General features: G+C 40.1%; 1 pseudogene; it reads right to left on the reverse strand.

The window, feature by feature from the left end:
• Positions 1–10,470: 10,470 nt before the first annotated feature.
• LOC126021680 (uncharacterized) lies at positions 10,471–10,570 on the reverse strand (annotated as a pseudogene).
• Between the last annotated feature and the right edge of the window lie 1,481 nt (positions 10,571–12,051).

A 12,051-nucleotide genomic window follows, 5' to 3' on the forward strand; every position in this document is an offset into this window, starting at 1 on the left:
AAAATAATGTTGAATCTTCCTTGTATGTGGCACCTGATAGATAAAAAAAAAAGCTCCATTAAGGCCAAGTCCCCACTATTTGCATTACTTTGTATACGGTTGCTTTGAGTTCTGTTCCATATTCTACTCTTTTCATTGGACATGCTTTTTGAATCTGTATTTGCTCAGAGCAACATAGACCGGCACTCATGTTCTTTTAGTAAATATATAGTTCATGGGAGTCTAAAAATTATTTAAGGAAAGGAGTTTTATGACTTTCAAATGCATGCGGCTGTAACTGCTGACAGCACCAGGGGAAGTGGGGAAGTGGAAGTTACCTCTGCATTTAAGAGACTCCTGTAAGCGCCTTAACAGGCAGATAAGATGTGCTTGGAATGAACTCATCCCTGGTTTGAATGAAAACTGCTGGGAAGGTGGTGCTTAAGCAGTTTATGGTCTTCGATGCAAATAGAGCTGGCATTCCCTTTGCTGACATTATTGTTCAAGCTGCCTTTCAGAGCAGGTGCACCCACATTTCTGCAAAGGTGTGCGCCTATAACCTTAGAAGGCCTTGCACCTTTAGAATGCTGGAGAAACTGAGTTCAGAGGCCATACCCTGTTTCCGATCAAATGCTTCAAGAAGGATTGAGGTTTTATTATTTTCATAGACACTACCCACCCCCACAAACATCTGCCCCTCATATATACACATCTGATTATCTATCATGTGTAGCCAGGGCTGAGAAACATTAGTACAGAGAATGTGTTAACAATTCCATCATCTGCATCTTCTGACTTCTATAAACTTCTATAAGGTTATTTTTCATCCCCTTCATGATGCATTTGTCACATTGTCCAGTTGCTATGATGAAAAGGAAGCATCCTGAAGGACATATGTGCTAGGATAGAAAAATTAGACAACAGAACAACGTTTAGGAAATTTCTAGTTCTGTTTTAGGTAATTCGAATGACTCACTGAATATGTAAATAAGACATGATTTCGATAACAAAAGGTCAAAAGAATGATAATATTGCAAATTGGATTTTAACTGAGGGTAGCTATTGAAGCATAATGCCCCTCATGAATAGAACTCTTTGGGAAGGGCTTTGGAGAACACATGTCTGGTCTGAATAACTACTAGGGGCTAGAAAGAATTGTAGTTCTTGAGGTGCGGGAGGAGTGAAAAGGGCAAGAAAGATCCAAATAGAGGGTACAGTCACCCAATAGTGATATTAAAGACCAGATGGGGTAGGTGGGTGGCATGGTTGAGGAAACCTGAGATACTTTGGTGGAGGGTATGGTAGTGGAATGTTTTTTGCATGATATCCTGTCACTATTAAGAGTATAAATCATGGTTCCTAAAATAAGATTAAGCAAACAAACATGTGTCAACAAGGCCAGTGGAAAGGAAAATGTGAGCTTAGTCACCCCTAAATAAGTTGGATAGACTTTTCTCAATATAGTTCTCTTCCAAAAAGTGTCACTTTAGGAAAAATTAGACTTGTAGTTAGCCAACCTTTTCTCCTACTATTTGTGGTTAGTTAAGAAACATTTGATTCAGAATTTTTATTTAATATTATATTTTTCCATGTTCATTGGGTATAGAATAACAATATGAAAGGTCAGTGGGAGCTTGGGAATTATGGTTCCATTATTTCAAAAATGCAAGTTTAAAAACGACAAGTTCCTTTTCTTAAAAATAAAATTTTATTTAAACACCTTAATTACAAACATGATTACGGTTGGGTTTTAATCATGTAAAGAACACCCCACTTCACCAGTGCAACATTCCTATCACCAATGTCCCAAATCTCCCTCCTTCCCACCTCCCCCACCTGTAATCTAGACAGGCTTTCTATTTCCCTCATACATTCTCATTGTTGGATAGTTCTCAATGTAGTTATTTCTCTAACTAAACTCATCGCTCTTTGTGGTGAGTTTCATGAAGTGAGCTGTAACTTCCAACCCTCTTCTCTTTTAACAAACAAGTTCCTAAAAGCCAAGAAGCTCTTGTCCTCTTCTCAGTCTTTTTCTTTTCTTTAATTAAAAAAAAAATGGGGGGCTGGAGAGATAGTATGGAGGTAGGGCATTTGCCTTGCATGCAGAAGGATGGTAGTTCGAATTCCAGCATCCCATATCGTACCCTGAGCCTGCAAGGAGCGATTTCTAAGTATGGATCCAGTACTAACCCCTGAGCACTGCCAGTTGTGACCCAAAAACCAAAAAAAAAAAAAGTTTGACATTAGGAGTTATAGTATATTAGTAGTATTGTCTTAGGTATCAGGTTTCCACACCAAATTCATCTCTAGCATGTCAGAGTCTCTCCATCAATGTCTCAAGGTCCCTGTCTGTTGCAAGTCAGCCCCTGAAGAGGTTGGCTGATGGAGGGATGGAGGATGAGGTCTTTCCCCTCCAGCTCGGAGCACGCGCCTGCCACCCTGTCCAACCGACAGTTCTGAGGTGAAATGGCGGGTAAACAGCTCGCAGACAGTCAGGCTTGTGGAAATATTAGCTTTATTCAGTGGACAAGACTGAAGTCCAAAGACTCAGCATAAGTTCCAGCCAAAAGCCTCTCGCCTTCCACAGACCCTTGTTTTTATCCCCCAGAATCAGGTACCACCCAATGGTGGGATCAGATACCACCCAATGGTGGAAGCAGAATCAGGTACCACCCTAGGGTGGGGGCAGAATGCCAGGTCACACCCTAGGGTAGGGCACAATCACCAATCAGGGTAGGGTCAGTAACATAATAATCCCCTAAAATATTTACATACACAACACCAGTCCACATCCCATCCTTTAATGAACAGACTCAGTTCTGTAGGCCGACTCTCAGGTCTGTTATCACTATTTAATATCCTCTTAGAGTGTATCTGTATGATAGTCACATTTGAGAGATCATTCTGTATTTGTCTTCCTTCCTCTTAACTAACTCCACTCAGCATAATCCTCTAGTTGTATTCATGTAACAGAGAACTGCAGGATATTTTTGTAATCACAGTACTTAAATTTAAATTAAAAATATTAATAAGGAAAAAGATTTAGAGGGAAAACATTAAAAGTATTCAGAAAGCCACTTGTGGATCACTGACTCTTGCGATCATATAATGCTAGATTTAAAAAGACATAATCTAGTATAGTTCCCTAGTTACACAGATGAAGAAATTGATCACCATAAGAAAAATCTGGCATAATATTCATAAACCTGCTACCAGGTACAAGATGATAAGTAGCACAGCTGCTTTGAAAGAAAAATGTTATTTGATTCCCTACTTAACCTTAATCAAGAATAAATCATTCAACCATATCTCCTGTTTGGACACTTGATTTTTGCCAAACATCAGTATTTTTGTCAATATATTTAAGAAGACTTAAAAAGGAGGCCCAGAAAGATAGTACATCAGTAAAGCAGTCAGAACTGCAGGAATTTGAACTGGCTTTTGCTGGAAGCCAACTTGGGCATTTCTTGCTTTCCCATGCCTGAGAATTTGATCTCTTCAGCATTCTTCCCTGAGGGCCTGCCTTCTCCAGAGGTGAGTTAACCCGCCCACAGACTTTGGACCTTGCTGGGTTCTGCTGGGTGGCAGAAACGCAGCCATTCAGCCTTATCATGGCTGTGCATCTTCTATCTGATGAATATCACCATAACACATAGAAAACCCCACAATACAAGCGTGACAATGGGGAAATCTCGTAGGCAAACACCATGTACAGATGATATTTTCATCAATGGTGTATGGTCTAAATTTTTTTAAAAAAAAATAAGCCTAAATATAGGTCATATATACAAAACTTTGTTTTTAGTTTTAAATGTTGACACAAAGTATTTTACTGCATATATTGTTTGAAACTGCCCTTTTCTCTCTCAGTATTATCCTATGATATTTACTCATATTGATTTCCTTTTTCCCTTTAAAATATTTTTGGGCCAAATTTGGTGGTGATTAGGGCTTTCTCTTTGTTTTGTGCTCAGAGATCACTCATAATGGTGCTCAGGAGACCATAGTGGTGCTGGGTATTGAATACAGGTTGGCCACATGCAAGGCAAGTGCTCTTCCCACTGTACTATTGCTCTGGCCTTTCATATTGAGTCCTCAAGTGCTCTTCCCCACTATGCTAGCACAATTGTCTTCGTATTGATTCTTCAAGTTTATTCACCTTATTATGAATTATTTTTATTTTTTGGGCCACTCTCCATAATATTTAGGGATTATTCCTGGCTTGCATGCAGGAATCACTCCTGGCAGGGCTTGGAAACCATAAAGGATGCCAAGGATCTAATCTATGATGGCTATGTGCAAGACAAATGTTCTATCTGTTTTATGATCACTCTGGTCTCTCAATTGGTGCCCAGGAAGCTACACAGCCCTTTTCTCTTGATTCTCAATCTACTAATGGGTCCAACATGAAGATGATGTGAGGATGTGGTAGTGCTGCGGCCCAGTGTATGGAGACTGAATGAGAATTGGCTGCAAGGAAGGCATGTACCTAAACTTCTATACCATCTTTCTGGGCTTGAATTTTTTTCCTGACCTCAAATATTTTAAAATGTAAGCTCCTGTACAAATATAAGAAGGCCTTTTGGGTGAGTAGCTAGAAGAGGGATATCTAGAATTCTGGATATGAGGATTTACAATTTTATATGACAAATTTTTCTTAAAGTGATGGTGTCCATTTAAGTTACTTGCTGCTTATCACAAATATCTTCACTCTATCAAGTCTCTTATGAAGATGTGAGTTTAGTGGTTTAGATATGGGCACTACATGGAGGATACCTGGAGGCTAATACATTTGTTGTTATTGTTGTTATTGTTTGGGCCACACATGGTGATAGTTAGGAGTAACTTACATCTCTGCACTCAGAAATTCCTTTTGACAGGCTTGGGGGACTATATAGGGATCCAGGGATTGAACTTGGTTAGCCATGTACATGACAAGTACCTTATCTGCTGTACTATTTCTCCAGCCCCAACAAAAATCTTCTTAAATTGGATTGTGTTGATGGTTATATTAAGATATAAAGTGATTTTTTTAAAAATCAGGGTTAAAAGTCAAAATGGGACTGGAGTGATTTCTGAGCACAGAGCCAGGAGTAATGCCTGAGGGCTGCTGGGTGTGGTCCAGAAGCCAACCCTCCTAAAAAGGTTATTTTTTTCATTGACCTTGGTCTTCCACCTCTTCCCCCACCCTCACTCTGCCTCATGTCTATAAGAATTTCATCAGTTTATCTTGTGTCTGGCCTTCTTTTATATTCACCTAAGTAAAATCAACTCTTCCCCTGCCAAAGTTTAGACAGGTGGATACAAAGTTATTAATGATTATAATGGTTTATTTGTATTTGAAACAAAATCATTGAAAAATTCCTAGAGCAAAGATCTTGCATTAATCAGCCCAGGTTGCCATAATACAATACAGATTGAGGTAGTTAAATAACAGAGAATAGATTTTCTCACAGTTCTGGATGCTGGAGGTCCAGATGGAGTGTGAGCGGGTTGAAAGTGATGGGGTCTTGTCCTGGCTGGCAGGCACCGACCTTCTCCCTGAGTCTCCCACAGTTTTTCCTCTGCTTTGTGCAGACCAGGGGTCTCAGACATCCCTGAGGTCCCTCTCTATGTGGTCTCCATGTATAGACACCAGGTCTATTTTATAAGGCTCTCGACTCTTTGGTTTTATTTAACCTTATTTACCAGCAGAAAGGCTCCATCTCTGAATACAGTTATACTGCAAACTAGGGCTTCAACATATAAATTTAAGGGAAAAAACAGACCTTACACCAGTTTATTTACTTAGGACAGGTCATTTTGCCTGGGTATTTTGCAGATTCCAAAGATGTATAGTAGGAAACCTTTAGTCAGGCCAACAGAAATGATCAATAGCTTACTTGGGTCTACTTATTTGGGTTTGTATCCATGTCAGCCATTTAAAAGGCAAGTGCCTTACCCACTATCTTATCTCTCTAGTTCTAGATTTACTTTTTGGAAGAAGCAAAGTCAAAGTAGCATCAGAAAGATCCAATTAGACTATTTATTTTTTAGTTATTTTGTGTTGCATAGCAATTTACCCTATAACTATGTATATTAAAAAAACAAAAACCTTCTCATTATATTTATATCTTTTGTGGGTCATGAATTTAGGAGGTGCCTGGTCTCAGTGGTTTTGACTCCCAGTCTTGTACTATATTGATGTGATGTGACTATATTGACTGGAGCCCATGCACTGGTGGCTGGTGGGAAGCTCTTTATTCTTATAGTCTCAGAGCCTCTCCTCTATGTTCTCCAGTGGCCTTGGGTCACCTATGGGTGCTATACTCTCCAGATTGTGCTCTAAAGATATTAGGGAGCCAGCTAACTAGCTTTTCATGACCTCACCCAAGTTTTCATGTAACAGCACTTCCCCACTGAGAGTCAAAGGGAGAGAACACAGATGATGAAAATCCTCTTGCAACAAGACTATGTTGGATGGAAACTATTGTGGCTATGCTTAGAAAATGTAATTGGCTAGAATTTTGGAAAGAATTGTTTTTATAGTTTTCTGTATGTACAAAAATAGATCCTGACCAAAGAAAAATTTTCACAGTGAAGATGTATTGCTCTACCTGGGGGTTTCATTCACTTGGGTCTAAGCAGGGAGTGGAGAGCTTTGGAATCAGTGCTTGTTCTTGTAAAGCCTTTCATAGGTTGTGAATTAGTTTCCTGTTTCTTCAGTTAAATCTCAGTAAAGTCTATTGCTTCTCTTGATGGGTCCCAGAGAAGATCTTGGAGCTTATCTACCAGGTCAAGGCCACTCAATGTTGAATGTTATTAGCTTAGTTATTCTCTTTCTAAGTCAAAGTCCTAACACCTTGTGCTTCGGAATGGGGCACAATTTGGGTCATTTATTTGAAGTTAGGTCAGAAAAGTAGTCCTAATCCAATCTGACTGTCTTTCTTATGAGAAGAAGAAGTGTGAACATATTCCAGTAGCTCTTCTGCAGACAATCATATATGTAATATATATTATATACAGCAGAGTATCTTACTCATATAAGATTTCCTTAGAAGCTTAAAATCTTGCCTTTAGTTCCCTCAAACATATAGCAACTGGGCCAAAGGTGGTTGCTAACCCAACCTGTATACTTCCCATGACCACCCTATTTGCTCACAAAATTTGACATTCTTTTATTTCTAAGGCACTTCTGTTACCCACTCACTTCCTTCTTTTTTCCCCTCCCCTCACTCCCTTTCTTCTTCCCTCCCTTCCTTCCTTTAAACTTTTTAAAATTGAATCATCATGAAGTTCACTGTTATTAAGTTGATTATGGTTGAGTTTCAGTCATACATTGTTCTAATACCCTTCACAAGTGCACATTTCCTACCACCAATGTCCCCAGTTTTTTTCTTGCTTGCCATCCCCAGACTGCCTTTATGAGAGATATTCCTCCCCCCCACACAAACACATACCAAGAACTTTTAAAAAATGAATTCACCACATTAAAATAATCCTTGTACAAGAAATTGTATATAAATCTGCAAGGAATATAGTTGTGGGATGTAAACAACAGATGGGTCCGAATGTGTTGGTTTTCCTTGAATGATCTTGAGTTAGCATCATAGATACTGAAAGTGGTGTAAGATAATGCTGCCCTCTGCCAAAAGGGACAGCTGGGTCCTTAGGAGCTTTTGGACTGACCTAAGGGCCTCCTCTGCTGTGCTTTGGGTTCCAATATTCATCTTTGCCTCTCCCCTTGCAGGTGGTCCAAGTTTATTGTAGACTCTCCCCACCCTCCTGGATTCCAACTGTGAAATCATTTATTTATTTATTTTTAAGAAATACTGGAAAGGAAAGGCTTAAGATTTTAAGTATTTCTAAAGATCCCCCAAACCCCAATTTTATGTTTATGTTGGGGCTGCCTTCTGGATAAATTGTTTTTCCCCCTTCTCCTGTCTTTACTGGCTGGCTTTGAACAAGTAAGTATCTCTGGCAGAGTGTATAGGTAGGAGAAGCTAATGGGGTATATTTTGGTCTGAAGTAGCTACTTGCTCCTTTGTCTGAAAGCCCCCATTTATGGGCTTTTATAGATTTTCCAGAACGCAGTTTCCTTTCAGCATAAAACTTCTCTGAATGCTGTTCACCTTACCAAATAAAATCTCAGCCAGAGGCTAACACAATAGTAGACTTGCTTAGAAAATATATTTCCGGAGGTGACTGGTTGGAAGAAAAGGGGATACATGACTGTGAAATGGTTCTGAACCCCCTGCACATTTCCTCTTCAGGGAAAATAGACTGAAACAGAGGGAAGGATTGATTAAATGCTGTTGCTTTGTTTTCTAAATATAAGCATGATCAAATGAGATCAAATTTGACTCAGTGTGAGAATAAAAGGGAGGAGGACTTATTTTTAGATTTTTCATTTTGACTGATTGTGTGTGTGTACCCCACAATAATTAATGACAGTTGATATTAGGAACCTAAGAGAGGTGACAATGAGAAAAGTCTGAACTCACCTGTTTTGAGTGAAAGGGTTCCAGCTATAAGGTGGGGGGTCTGAAGATATGTGAGAATGGGACTTACCTTATACAACTCTTTTACCCAACATAGGATACACAAGGGTTTGAGAGAAATGTAAACTGCAATAGGAGTCCTGTATAATTAGAACCTAATGGGGCAGTAAAACAACCTGGTATTCAGTCAAAGTCTGAGTGCTATCTTCCTAGAAAAAGCACCAAAACAATGGAATAAAAAAGAAGTGGAACTTTATTGGCAATGAAACAATTTAAATGGGGATGAATGTTCACCAGCATGGGCTGGACAAGAGTTTCAAAAAGAACGAGAAAGGGATCTGGCTTTATGTCCAGCATTAATAGAGTGATGGAATAGCTTCTGCATATTCTAATATTTCAGGTATTGCACACATTCACGAGAATAAATGGCAGGCATGTGCAGTTAAAGGGCATACAAAAAACATATCTGCCACGTATATAGAAATACAGACATTTTATGGAAGTGCCTTTTAGCGTGTAACAGAGACCCAGGAGGCTGGAGGCTCTACTGTGCAGACTCCACTGGCCAGTCTTATAATTGCAAAGATGCTCTTAAGATCCCACTTTGACCCAAACAGGGCTCATAGAAGACAGCTTCTCTCAGAGAGAGGTTGTCACACCCTCCAAACTACATGCCTCAGGTTGTCTGTTTAGCTTTCCTTATCTTCAGAGAGTCCTTATATAGGTGGGAAGACTAAAGGTGCAGCTGCAGAAGGTATTGATAGTAGGTTAAAGGGTATTCAGAAAAGCAGCTTAAGGAAACCCTTATAATGAGTTTTAAAGAATGGGGAGGCTCACACAGAGAGAAGGCAGTTCCCCAGGTCTATCTAGAGAGCAAGAAAGTGGGTGGAAGAGTGTTTTGGCACCCAGAATTTGTCAAGGAGATGAGAAGCTGAAAGATTGAGGAAGGTCATTTGGGAGAGATCTTGGTAAACTTTTGGGGGTGTTTTTAAGGGGGTAAGAAAATGGTCATGAAGAAGGACACAACAGCTTTCTCTGGAAGAAGGTGACATGGCTTTGGAGAGACCCAATATCCCATTAAGACCTTTGGCAGGGGAGGGTGATATTCTCAGTGTTGGGTGGGTGTCTGGTATGCTCTTGACCTTCTAGGGAGATTCCTGCAACATGTGGAGCAGACAACTCAGAGATTCTCACCATCAGCTCCTTTCAAGTTACTGTGTTATTACTTTCATATTAAAAAATTCTTAGGATAATTTTAAACAACCATTTGCCTGGGTAGTTCAAAGAATAGTTTTATTATAAGCATAATTACAGTTTATTATAATTTTTCATTTTAAACCATCTTAAGGTTAGTTGCCAGCTCCATATTTTATCCAAATACATTTGTTCCAAATACTATGGATTTTCTACAAGACAGGAGGTTCTACACGTCCCACAGTGCCACTCTTTAAACCAGGAGATAAACCTGATCTTTTCCTGACATCTGAGCCTCAGACTACACTCACACTCAAGTGCTTCCAGTTGTTCCAACAGTGATCGTGAGAGTGAGAGAACCCAGTTTTCTTTTGTAGTTGTGTGTGATACTATGTGTGTTTCTAGGGAAGAAAGGATAGGGACAAGAAGAAATAAAAAAGGAAGTTCTTTCTAGATTTCAAAACCATTAGCCACAACAGAAAGCAATGCAAAAACCTTTTTTTTTTTTTTTTTTACAACCAATAACATAACAATCTATAGTTGGCCCAAATGAATAGTAGCCTGGAGAAAGTTGGATTCTTTTTTTTTTGTTTTTGTTTTTGGTTTTTGTTTGGAGGGAGCACACCCTGTGATGCTCAGGGGTTACTCCTGGCTATGTGCTCAGAAATTGCTCCTGGTTCAGGATACGATATAGGACGCTGGGGGATCAAACCAAGGTCCATCCTAGTTCAGTTGCATATAAGGCAGATGCCCTACCTCTGTGCTATACTCAGCCCTGAAAGTTTGAGTCATTTTGAAATCTTTAAATGCATTTTTTTTTAATATGGAATCCTTCACGAATTTGCATGTCATTCTTGTGCAGGGGCCATGCTAGTCTTCTCTGTATCGTTCCAATTTTAGTATATATACATTCTTACTCTTTTAAGGTTTTGTTTAACTTATATAACAAGTCTATATGCAAGTTCTTGGTGATCAGTTAACACTCCACCTAGTAGAAAACTGAGGTGCTTTCATGCTGCTGCAGTTTCAGACAGCTGAACTAAGCACAGTTCTTAAGACAAAGAATCTGCCCCCAGGTGACCCGAGGAGTCCGCTTGTTTGAGTGGCATCTGCCCTGTCAATTTTGTCCTAGAATACTGAGTCTTAGACTTGCCCTAATTGCTTATTTCTTACAGCCTTCATCTTTTATTTTGCAAACATGATTTATTTATCTCTGTGTGATTACTTGTCCGGAAATTTCTCTTCCTCTGATATGATTATTTTTTTTTTTGCATATGCATACACATACAAATGGACTTTTTTGATCAGCGAGTGACCTGTTTCTTTGGTGTGAATGGTTGCTCTGGTTCCTTTATTGCTTCCTTCATCTGGCTGACCTTCAGCCTGCCATAAATGGGCACCCAGCCATCATCACAGTTGTCCTCACAATACTTAACACTGGCAAATGACCTACATGGCAGAGACTGGTAGCAAAGACTGAACTGCTTTGCTGATGCAGGAGGGTGTGGAAGAGGGCACTGAGTTGGGGCGTGAAGAGGGACAGGGCTTGGATTTGAGAAAAGTGACGAGTCTGCTTTAAGCTGGTTCCTGGCTTTCTTGCAAAGAACACAAACATTTAGCCAGCTTCATGCCTTACATTATATATCTCCATGAGCTACATAGAAATCAACCATACTTTGACTCATGCAAAGAACTAAACCACTTCCAGGGCTTCCAGGGAGGGCAGGCCCTTCACCTTTCACACCTGCACTGGGCAGGCAGGGTAAGATACAGGAGCTTGTATCTAGATCTTGGATCATCTTTCCTCTGTCTCAATCTTCCTTCTGTTCTTCCTGGCATCCACCACCAAATGAGCTCAGCCTGGCACATAAGCTAGTCTGGCCCCTTTGTGGATTCTGGGAACATGCCTTTGCAGTTCATCATGACATGTGGCAAAGGGACTTGTGGCTGTTGGGCACTGTAGTTGTTGCCTCTCTTGGCAGCTACTTGGAGCCCCAAAGGGAGTGGGTAACCCTGGATGGTCATAAAATTTAGGCAGTGGAGATAAGGGCAGAGACTGGGCAAAGTGTTTTTCTTTTCAAGGGCCATTCTTCATCCAAATATGCTTGTTTCAAAGTAATACTCTATTTTGGAATAATATTTTGTTTTCAGAATGTTGAGAAAAAGGAATATAGAGGTTGGAAAGACAAGACATTTGGTTGGTTAGGGACACATGCTTTGTATGCACCAAAGCTGAGTTTGAACTCACACCACGTCCTCTTTCCACTTGCACTACAGGGCAGAGCCCTGGCAGCCCTGTCTGAGCATCCCGAGGGACGCGCTCTGGAGGTCCCTGGGAGCTGCAGCATCCTGGGGCCTCACATGGAACCAGCAGGCCCAATTGACTGAATATTTATTG

This window comes from Suncus etruscus, chromosome 10 (genome assembly GCF_024139225.1).
Source record: "Suncus etruscus isolate mSunEtr1 chromosome 10, mSunEtr1.pri.cur, whole genome shotgun sequence".
Lineage (NCBI taxonomy): Eukaryota > Metazoa > Chordata > Mammalia > Eulipotyphla > Soricidae > Suncus > Suncus etruscus.